Source organism: Neophocaena asiaeorientalis, unplaced genomic scaffold (assembly GCF_003031525.2).
Source record: "Neophocaena asiaeorientalis asiaeorientalis breed wild unplaced genomic scaffold, Neophocaena_asiaeorientalis_V1.1 scaffold130, whole genome shotgun sequence".
Lineage (NCBI taxonomy): Eukaryota > Metazoa > Chordata > Mammalia > Artiodactyla > Phocoenidae > Neophocaena > Neophocaena asiaeorientalis.
In genome coordinates, this window is record NW_020173397.1 from 14,181,935 (window position 1) to 14,194,041 (window position 12,107).

A 12,107-nucleotide genomic window follows, 5' to 3' on the forward strand; every position below is an offset into this window, starting at 1 on the left:
TAAGGATTTACAATTAGCTGTACAGCAATAAGCTAGAATTGTTACCAAGCACCTTTCACATGCCAGGCACTGTGCCAGTCAGCACTTCATAGCTTTTATTTCACCGAATCCTCACAACAACCCTTTAAGATGGGTATTATTACCATCCCCATTTTACAGATCAAGAAATGGAGGTTCAGAGATGCTGTTTAACTTGCCTAAAGCACACAGGAAGTAAAAAGCCCAGACAATCTGACTACAGGCCTCTGTCTGACTACTACTCTACCTAAAAGACATCTTATTGGATTTGCCTGCATATAAATTCACCCCCAGTATAATCTATGTGCTTTTAATTAAACTTTCTAAAATTCTAAAATAGAACCCCACCCTCCATATTTCCTAAAATAAAAATACCTAAACTCCAGGGGACCCTACCCACTAGCCTAGGTAATAATATCCACACGCTATCCACTGGGCCTACGTAAGGGATGATGCTGCTCAAGCAGGTTGTGGCCCCAGTATAGTTGCTCTGTATCCAGTTCAGTTGTAAGTGAAAAGTAAATGTGGACTTTGATCAAAAACAATATGCATAGGGGTATGTGAGTATAAGTGAGAGAGAGTGTGTGTGTGTGTGTGTGTGTGTGTGTGTCAGAGACCACAATGTAGAAAGGATTAATGGGTATTTACCTTCCCATGAATTAAGAGCACTAAATTACTTCCAAAATATTTATAGTTAACCAGAAATTAAGAGTCTAGCATCATCTGTCTTATTCTGCTGGAAGAAATGATGGTCCTGGGCTTGACAGTGGTCACAAAAAGAAAAATCTGACTTCCATTCAGGCAGGAAATGGCAGTGAGAGAGGAAAAAAAAAAAAAATCAATGTCAATAAACTAGTTTAAGTTGACAAACTAAAATCTCATGGAATATTGTCATCTTCATAAATAAGCAAGCGCCCCATCCTGTACATCAAAGTTCCACAATAGGAGACAAACTTAGTTGAGCTTTTTTATCACCAAAACATGAAAGCATCTGACACTATCCATTCTGACACTAAAATGCTGTATTTTCAATTAAATTATCAAAACCCAAAAGATGGACTGTAGTTTTCATTTCTTTTTTTGGCTGCGCTGCATGCTTGTGGGATATTAGTTCCCCAACCAGGGATCAAACCTGGGACCCCTGCAGTGCAAGTGATGAGTCCTAACCACTGGACCACCATTTTTTTCAATTTATAAGATGTAATAAAATACCAAAGAGGACTAACAGTGGGATTAGAGATGACTTTAATTTTCTTTGTACTGTCTCCGCCCAACTGTAAATATGTCACATTTTAACAAGAATGTAAATACTTCACATTTTTTTAACATCTTTATTGGAGTAATTGCTTTACATTGCTGTGTTAATTTCTGCTGTATAACAAAGTGAATCAGCTATACGTATACTTATATCCCCATATCCCCTCCCTCTTGCGTGTCCCTCCCACCCTCCCTATCCCACCCCTCTAGATGGTCACAAAGCACCGAGCTGACCTCCCTGTGCTATGCGGCTGCTTCCCACTAGCTATCTATTTTATAATTGGTAGTGTATATAAGTCCATGCCACTCTCTCACTTCGTCCCAGCTTACCCTTCCCCTGCCCCGTGACCTTAAGTCCATTCTCTACATCTGTGTCTTTATTCCTGTCCTGCCCTTAGGTTCTTCAGAACAATTTTTTTTTTAGATTCCATATATGTGTGTTAGCATACAATATTTTTCTATTTCTGACTTACTTCACTCTGTATGACAGACTCTAGGTCCATCTACCTCACTACAAATAACTCAATTTCATTTCCTTTTATATCTCCATTGTATATTCTTGCCTCCTTTATCAAAGATAAGGTGACCATAGGTGCGTGGGTTTCTCTCTGCGCTTTCTATCTTATCGATCTATGTTTCTGTTTTTGTGCCAGTACCATACTGTCTTGATTACTGTAGCTTTGTAGTATAGTCTGACGTCAGGGAGCCTGATTCCTCCAGCTCCATTTTTCTTTCTCAAGATTGCTTTGGCTATTCAGGGTCTTTCATGTTTCCATACAAATTGTGCCATTTTTTGTTCTAGTTCTGTGAAAAATGCCATTGGTAGTTTGATAGGGATCACATTGAATCTGTAGATTGCTTTGACTAGTATAGTCATTTTCACAATGTTAATTCTTCCAATCCAAGAACATGGTATATTTCTCCATCTGTTTGTGTCATCTTTAATTTCTTTCATCAGTGTCTTATAGTTTTCTGCATACAGGTCTTTTGTCTCCCTAGGTAGGTTTATTCCCAGGTATTTTATCCTTTTTGTTACAATGGTAAATGGGAGTGTTTCCTTAATTTCTCTTTCTGATTTTGCATCGTTCGTGTATAGGAATGCAAGAGATTTCTGTGCATTCATTTTGTATCCTGCTACTTTACCGAAGTCATTGATTAGCTCTTGTTGTTTTCTGGTAGCATCTTTAGTATTCTCTATGTATAGTATCATGTCACCTGCAAACAGTGACAGTTTTACTTCTTCTTTTCCGATTTGGATTCCTTTTCTTTCTTTTTCTTCTCTGATTGCTGTGACTAAAACTTCCAAAACTATGTTGAATAATAGTGGTGAGAGTGGGCAACCTTGTCTTGCTCCTGATCTTAGTGGAAATGGTTTCAGTTTTTCACCATTGAGAACAATGTTGGCTGTGGGTTTGTCATATATGGTCTTTATTATGTTGAGGTAAGTTCCCTCTATGCCTACTTTCTGGAGAGTTTTTATCATAAATGAGTACTGAATTTTGTTGCAAGCTATTTCTGCATCTACTGAGATTATCATATGGTTTTTATACTTCAATTTGTTAATATGGTGTATCACATTGATCGATTTGCATATACTGAAGAATCCTTGCATTCCTGGGATAAATCCTACTTGATCATGGTGTAATCATACCTTTTAATGTGTTGTTGGATTCTGTTTGCTAGTATTTTCTTGAGGATTTTTGCATGTATGTTCATCACTGATACTGGCCTGTAGTTTTCTTTTTTTGTGACATCTTTGTCTGGTTTTGGTATCAGGGTGATGGTGGCCTCATAGAATGAGTTTGGGACTGTTCCTCCCTTTGCTGTATTTTGGAAAAGTTTGAGAAGAATAGGTGTTAGCTCGTCTCTAAATGTCTGACAGAATTCACCTGTGAGGCCGTCTAGTCCTCGGCTTATATTTCACACTTGTAAGATGAAAAAAGGTCTTATAACTTACTGTAATAAGGCCTGTAATGTAAAACTTATTGTAACTTACTGAATGTTAGCCTTCTTCACTTCTTGATTAAAATAACCCATAAAACTGAATTGTATGTTATTGGCACTTTTTTGGTACTTAATAATACCAGATTTTGAATCCTGTAGATGGACATTTTGCCCATTTTCCTCTATTAAAAGTTATTCATTAAATTGTTCCTTCAATTTAAAGAAGTAATTTTAAAAATCACACATGTGAAATGGCCAAAACTGTTCTACTGAGTATTTATTTTTAAAAGTGAGCCGAAAGTAAATCCCAACTTCACTCTAAAACAAGATTAATTGACCGTCTCAGGTAATTAAATATTTCTGGCTTCTGGTAATGAAATATTCCTCATAAGATAAACTCCTGATGTGTAAAAATGTTTCAAACATTCTTCAAGTCAAAATCTTACTGAATGCCTTGTCATTTACAGTATGAAGACATAATGAAAGTGTGTTCCACTCATGTGACAGTAGTACTGCCAGCAAACATGGCTCCACGGCAAAAACAAATTCTTCTCCCAGCTTCTACAGAACATGGGCCAGTCAGAAGGCAAGTTCCCTCCCCATGTCTGGTTTGGAGTTTCACAACAATGATGTTTCTTCAAAACGTGGAATTTTAAACCCCATACAGATGTAAGCTGTTATTCTAAAATGTTTTATAGATGAATGAAATCAATAGCTGCACTCAGAGGTCTTATATTCCAAAACACAACATACCCATTTTATTGCACCAAAAGTTACAAAATGGCTCACTGTTGTGGCCTTCTTAATACCTCCATTTAAGATGTTTTGTTTGAATAAGGTTGTTAAGACCCAGAGCCCTAACAAGTGAGCAACAGTAAACTCAGCTACCATCAAAGAGGCAGATGTAGCGGGGAAAAAACCTGCTAAAATTCAACATGGATTCCACTAGTAATAAACATAGCAATAATTCCATACGAGAGTGCATGTGAAGATTCCATGTGAAGTAGAGAAAGTGAAAGCTGAGTGGTAAACAGGCAATGGAAGTGTTGGGCAGTACTAATGAAATAAAGAAGGTACAAAATTACATTATGAGCACGCTTTACCTATTACCAAGTGTTTGGACTAGATTATCCTTGAAGCCAATCAATGCTTATAATCCTATGATCTTAAAATAAATGCCTATAACCTTATAGTCCTTTAACAAATAATAATGTGATATATAATATAACTGAAGGGATATGAAGATATGATTTCTAAGGTATCATTTAGCTCTAGAATTCTATGGCTCAATGGACAGATCAAATTAGAATACCAATACGTTTTAAAAAATAAGACTTGATCATAAACTGCAAAGAACACAATGGATCCTACAAGTGACGCAAAGGGGAGTCTCCTTTCTGTTGCAAGACAGTGCCCGAATTTCTGTGCTTGATTTCGGGTTTTCCATTCTAGTGTTGCAAAGATAACAAAGCCAGTTCTCCTGTTAAATACTCTGTCCCTTTTTCCATCCAAGCCTAGTGGTAACCAAGGACAAGTGAATTTGAAGACCTGAAAACATTTTGCCCCAAAGTGACTACTATTATTTAAAAAAGAAAAAGAAAAAGGTGAGACCCATTCAAATCTGGTCTGCTGCCATCTGACATACCAGGAAAGCATTCTAATAATAAATATTGATTTTTAAATTTAACAACTATAATTCATTGACATGCACTGTACATAGAGAGCAGAATGTATACCTAATAAAGGAAAGTAACCTAAAAGTAGAAAAAATTAAAAGTGACTCACTCCTCAGGTTTATAAACCATACTAAAATTCCAAAAACATCTTTCCAAAGAAAGCACTAAATGGACACAAGAGTATCAAAATAAAATAGGGAAGGAGGTGAGTGTGAGCAGTTTGATTCTCAAGTAAGATTGGATCTCAGAGACAGGAGCACTGAGAGTATCAAAACTTCTACAAAGATATAGTAAGCAAAACAGGGTGGTAGTGGCATCAACACAGACATACAGACAATGGAACAGAATGAAGAGTCCAGAAATAAATCCTTGCATATATGTTCGAATGATCTTGGACAAGAGTACAAACACCACTCAATGGGGAAAGGACAATTTCTTCAACTAGTAGTGTTAGGAAAATGTATATTCACATGCAAAGGAATCAAGTTGGACCCTTACATTACACTATATACAAAAAATTAACTCCAAATGAACCAAAGATCTAAATGTAAGACCCCAAACCATAAAACTCTTAGAAGAGGGGAAAACCTTCAGGATATTAGATTTGGCAATGATTTATTGGATATTACACCAATCCACAGGCAACAAAACTAGACAAATGGGACTACATTAAAATTTCAAACTCTGCATCAAAGGACAAAATCAACAGATTGAAACGGTAACCTATGGAATGGGAGAAAATATTTGCAAATCATCAATCTGATAAAGAGTTAATATTCAGAATACACAAACAACTTCTACAACTCAACAGTAACAAAAAATCCTGTTTTTCAAATGGGCAAAGGATTTGAATAGACATTTCTCCAAAAAAGATATACAAATAGCCAACATGCACATGAAAAGATGCCCAACATTACTAATTATTAGGAAAATGCAAATCAAAACCAAAATGCGATATCATTCATTATGAAACTACTATGAAAGAAAGAGAGAGGGAAAGAGGAAAGGAAGGAAGGGAGGAAGGAAGGGAGGGAGGGAGGGACGGAGGGAGGAAGGAAACAAGTATGGACAAGGATGTGGAGAAACTGGAACCCCATCCTGTATTGGTGAGAATGTAAAATGGAGTAGCCACTTGGAAAACAGTACGGCAGTTCCTCAAAATATTAACAATAGAATTACCATGTGATTCAGCAATTCTACTTCTGGGTATATACACTAAAGAACTGAAAGCAAGGTCTCAGAGAGAGATTTGTACACTTATTTTCATAGTAGCATCATTCAGAACAGCCAAAAGGTGGAAGCAACCCAAGTGTCCACTTACGGATGAAAGGATACACAAAATATGGAATATACATACAACAAAATACTATTCAGCCTTAAAAAGAAGGTAATTCTGACACGTTACAGAACAGATGAACCTGGAGGACATTATGGTAAGTGAAATAAAGTCAGAAAAAGACAAATATTGAAGGATTCCACTTATATGAGGTATTTAGCATAGCCAAATTCATAGGCACACAAAGTAGAATGGTGGCTGCCAGGGGGCAGGGGAGCTGGGTTAAGATGGGAAAGGGGAGCTGTTGTTTAACGATTATTACATAAGTTTAAGAGTTTCAGGTTTGCAAAATGAAAAGTGTTTTGAAAACAACTGCACAACAATGTAAAAACACAACACAACTGAATTGTACACTTCAAAATGGTTAAAATGGTATGTATTATGTGTATTTTATCACAATTTTTTAATTAAAAAAAATTTTTTTAAGATATTGTTACTAAAAAGACAAGCCACAGAGTAAAAGAAAATATTCACAAAACACATATCTGAAAAAGGACTTCTATTCAGAATAAAGGACTTTCAAAACTCAATCATAAAAAGAAAGAAAAACAAATAACCCAATTTTTTAAATGCACAAAAGACTTGAACAAGCACTTCACAAAGAAAGTTACAAAAATCACTAATATAAGCACAAAAAAGATATTCAACATCATTAGTCATCAGGGAAGTGTTAATTAAAACATACTGAGAAAACAATCTGGTGTTTCCCCCCAAAGTTAAACATACAACTTGGCAATTCCACTCTTAGGTATACGGCCAAAACCAGGGACTCAAACAGATACCTGTACACCAATCTTCACTGCAGCATTACTGACAATACAAATAACCCAAGTGTTCATCAACAAATAAATAGATAAACAAAATGTGGTCTGTCCCTACAGTGGAATATTATTCAGTCATGAAAAGGAATGACGTTCTGATATATGTATGCTACAATATGGATGAACCCTGAAAACATCATGCTACGTGAAAAAGCCAGATCCAAAAGGACAAATATTCTATGATTCCATTTACATGAAATAGCTAGAATAGGCAAACTTAGACCAAAACTAGATTAAAAGTTACGGGGCTCAGGAAAGAAGAGAGTAGGGAGTAATTGCTTTATGAGTAGAGTTTCTGTTTGCAATGATGAAAAAGTTGGGGAGTAGCTTGTACTGATGATTGCACCATATCGTCAATTACACTGCAGTGTATACCTAAAGTGGTTAAACTAACAAATTTCATGTGGTATCTATTTTACCACAATTTAAAAACTGTTTTTTAAAAAACACACATTGAGGTGCCATTAAACAACCACTAAACTGGCTGAAATAAAAAAGACTGACAAAACCAAATCATCGTAAGGGTGTGGAGCAACCACAACTCTCAGATTTTGACAATGGGAACTTAAAATGGAACAATGACTTTCTAAAGGAGTTTGCTAAGTTTTTATTTGATCCAGAAATTCCACTCCTAGGTACTTATTCAAGAGCAATGACAATATATGTCCACAATAAGATCTGTACGTGAATGTCAAAGCAGCCTTAATCACAATGGTTAATGTCCATCAACAGAAGAAAAGCTACACAAATTGTGGTATATTCATACAATGGAATATTAGGAATGAAGTGGAAAGAACTACTGATACATGCTGTAACACTGATGATGCTCACACACACCAGATCAAGTAAAAGAAGCCAGACACAAAAAGGATTTATACTATAAGACTCTATAGAAAGTTCAAGGAAAAGGCAAAATTAACCTGAGTGGGCAGAGTAACTGGGATGGGATATCAGAAAACATTCTAGGGATATGGAAATATTCAATATCATATCAGGGGTGTGGATTACATGAGCATATCCATTCTTCAAAAGTGTACATCTATGATGTGTGCATTTCAACGCAGACAAATGTTATCTACAAATATACTATGAAAAATACAGTAGTAATCACAGGGAAGAGTGGGTAGAGATATAGATGAATAAAAATGACAGAATACTGATAACTGTCAAAGCTTGGTGATGAGCACTTTGGGGTTCGTTTACCTTGTGTATGATTTAAGTTTTTCTTAAGTTAAAAAAAAAGTGTGCAAGTAAAGCACGATTATTAAAATTCATATACAGAAGCCTAGAACTAAAGGTCAAAGCGGGCTTCCTATCTCCAGTTAACCAAAGTTAAGTGACACTAATAGTTTGGGATGTAGCTTCTCATTTATCTCAACATACTTAGGTTTAGTTTTGGGATTTTCTTTCAAGTAAACGTTAGTATACACACAGTTCCAAAACTAGAAATTTTCCCTAAACAATGTCTAGTGATACTTCCATGTTGATCAATATAGATCTGTCATTTCTGACCATTGCATAGTATTTTATAACATTTAACTATCCCTTGATAGTTGATGTCCAATTTCATCCCTGATAAAACACTACTTTTCTTTAATCAATCATTCTGATACGTAGCAGATTCTAGATATATCATACAGATAGTAAATATATAATTTCTAAACATACCTAATAACAACGTGGAAGGCTAATGCCCAACATTAACCCTTCATCAGCACAATCATCCTTATAAATGCCCAGTGTTAATATTTAGGAATATCAGAGCACAAAGTTATCTTCCTTTAGGTATCATTTAATAAATCAATCAAAATGAAAATCACAGTATCACACTGGCTTTCACATATCTAGTGAATAATTCTAACACATCATTCAACATTAAATGACTCTGAGCAAATGTTCAATACTTGCATTAAGATTTAATCCTGCTTCCAGGGGTCTGTAAACAATTACTTATGCAGTAGAATTATGGTATCAAGAATTACCAATATATGTCTGACTTACAGAATATAAATATAAGGTCACAAGTATATACAAGTTGTGCCCTATCTTTAAAAAAAAAAAAAAGAACTGTTTTTGTTAGCTGGGATTCTTAAATAAAATTAGAAATACTTTTTAAAGTTTTCTATTTAATTCAAGAAAGTTAAATAAAATCTATCTTTATATAAATATACACACATACACATATACACTGATTCCTTTCCATTTATTTTCCTGGCTTCTTTAATGAACTATGGATCACCCCACAATGCTTATGATAATCATTCAGCAATTGGGACGATTCTTGCTAATGAAACCTGAATTTTCTTTTTGAGTATACAAAGCAAAGGAAGAAGTTCATTTTCAGTTCTTCACAGAATCACTTCCAACATGTAAGGCAGTGTTGATTTAAGTCTTTTAAGGAAACAGCCAAAGAGTAATTGAAGGAGGTGCCTGCGACTCAGAATTTCAAAACCAGAATTCCTGTCAAGAGGTGAGGACTCTGGCACAGGGTCAGGAAACAGATGTTCTCAGTTAGCATTTGCAGGCAACTTTAATCCCTTACAAAATATAATCAGGTTGTGCTTAAGATGTTTTTCTGCAGCTGAGAATGGCTTTAGCAAGTAGAGTTCAGCTGTCTCTCCCACCTACCACTCCCTCCTTCCGTTCCAGCAGCCCAGTTAGCTCATGACTCAGAAAGCAAAGAAAAATGAGTAACCAGTTCCTCAAGAAGTTCTACAATACAGAGTAGACTACTGAATCACCAACTGTCCTTGTTAACTAAGGCACATGCTTATTTATCCAGATTTTCCTCATTTCTGAAGCAATTTGATTTTTGGTAATAAAGACGTTCTAACTGATGGCTTCCCAAACTCTAAAAAGTAAAAATAAAATTAGATAAATACGATTTAAAAGACTAGCCAAGAGCAATGAACATCTCACCTAACATTAAAAACATTTGTATAGGTACATCCTTTGGGTATTTAGGCAAAATTACAACTTAAAAAGAATCATGAAAAATAAAAAATTTCTATAGTGGTTAGGCTGTGCAGGTAGCTCACTTGCTCCCTCCATCCCTCCCTCCCACCTACCTTCTTTCCTCTCCCAGCATCACCCTCAACCTCCCCAAAATAATCCAGTGGCAGTAAAAACAAATTTGAAAGCAGCCCCATTAACATAAAACGACAACCAGGAGCCTCATCACAAGTGGGGCGCTGACAAAGTTACAGTATGGTCAGAAGGAAGAGGGGCTGGAATAAGGGCAGGAAGGTACAGGTGTCTTACTTGCTTACTTCTCATTATCTCCCACTGCCTGGCCCAACAGTGCTCAGTAACTATTTACTGCACGAGTGAATGGAGGAAAGGCAAAGGAATGGAAGAAGAGAAGGCAGGGAAAAAGGCTGGTGGCAGGATTAGGGTAGAACCCAGGTTTTCTGGCTCACAGTCCAATGAATGCTCTCTCCACTCATGAACTATTGCTCTAAAAGTATTCGCTAGAACAGTGCTTTGACAGCTGAATGATAAGAAAAAAGAAAAATGAGTATCAATTAAATACAAAAGGCAAAAAATATAAAAATAGATCCCATTCATTATATGTGTTAGTGAAGTCAGTAAGAGAGAAATATGCGGGTACACACACAAACGCACACACATATACATCCCAAGAAACAGAAACTTTGGAAAGCCACTCTACAAATGCTTCTCCAATTATCTCTTATTCATTTATGATAACAGAAAACAGCATTAAAGCCCAGGTGTTGAGAACTATAAATAATCTACTTTGTACAACTGAAGAAAAGCCATGCTTCCAGAAGAATCATTTCCAGTAGAGTTTAAGGCATCAGATAAATGAGTGTAATAAACTGCCAGAAGACACTGCCCCCACTTTACTGGTTACCTTTTCTTCAAGTTCAGTTAGATGGGTTGAGTACTATTACATAATTTGTCAACAGTCTACCACAGGTAATCAGCGTTTGACCATAATTATAGCACTAGTTTATGCTTATCAGCCAATTAAGAGATTAGGAGGGGGACTTCCCTGGTGGTCCAGGGGTTAAGAATCTGCCTGCCAATGCAGCGGACATGGGTTCCATCCCTGGGCCAGGAAGATCCCACATGCCTCGTGCCTAGAGCCCGTGCTCCGCAACAAGAAGAGAGAAAAAACTTTAGAATCTGATACAGTTTTTTTTTAAGATGGGAAAAAACAACATACTAGCTAATAAAAAAAGGAACAAGAAATTAAAGCAGATTTTATCAGTCAGCCTTGCTACAGTATCAAAACAACCCTCAAATCTCCGGGGCATACAATACACCGTTTTTCCCATTCACATGATATGTCAGCTACAGGGTGGCTGTGGTTGCCCCCAGGCTGTGGATTTTGCTCCACGTGTCTTCTCGTTCCAAGACCCAATCAGAAGGAACAGACCTTATGAGACATGCCATTCTCAAGGCAAAAGGCAGAAGCTACAGGGCGGATAGAAACTTGTTATGCCTCTTAAAGCTCTGTTCAGAACTAGAACACTATCATTAACACGCACATTCACGGACCAAAACAAGTCCTAAGGCCAAGCCTGACTATGGGACAGGGAGACACTGCAGATCATTTAACCACAGGCAGGGAAATATAACAGATAATCTTACAGGGAAATAAGCAGAACTGAGAACTATGATATAATTTATCCCACAGATCTTCCAACTTCCATGCCTACTGCTTTTCTCCCCACTGTTGGTAAGTCTAGGCAAAAGCACATATCCACAACCATTAAGGGAATGAAAAAATGAAAAATCCAGGCTCAAAGAAGATCCTGGGAATACAATGACATGAACTCACCCCCCTTTACCCTCACCCCATTTTCAATTTATCTGCTGCAACAAATATAGTTCTGGAGCCTGCAGACAGCTAAACGAAACTGAAGGCTTGGGTTCCTCAGAGTATAGAGGAGGGAACTGGAAAATGTGTTTTTTTAGTTTCTAGGAGCTGGGCTTAGTGCCTAAGGACTAGCGTCTTGGAACTAGCCTAGAACAAGGACTGTAAATTAATGCTTCTAGAAAAAGCCTGGCCCATGGAGACCTTTCTTG

The 12,107-nt window shown here is 36.6% G+C and overlaps 1 protein-coding gene across 3 annotated transcripts in view; it reads right to left on the reverse strand.

Moving 5' to 3' along the window:
• SLC25A26 (solute carrier family 25 member 26) overlaps window positions 1-12,107 on the reverse strand; it is a 144,722-nt gene that overhangs the window by 34,281 nt on the left and 98,334 nt on the right. The window lies entirely within an intron of this gene.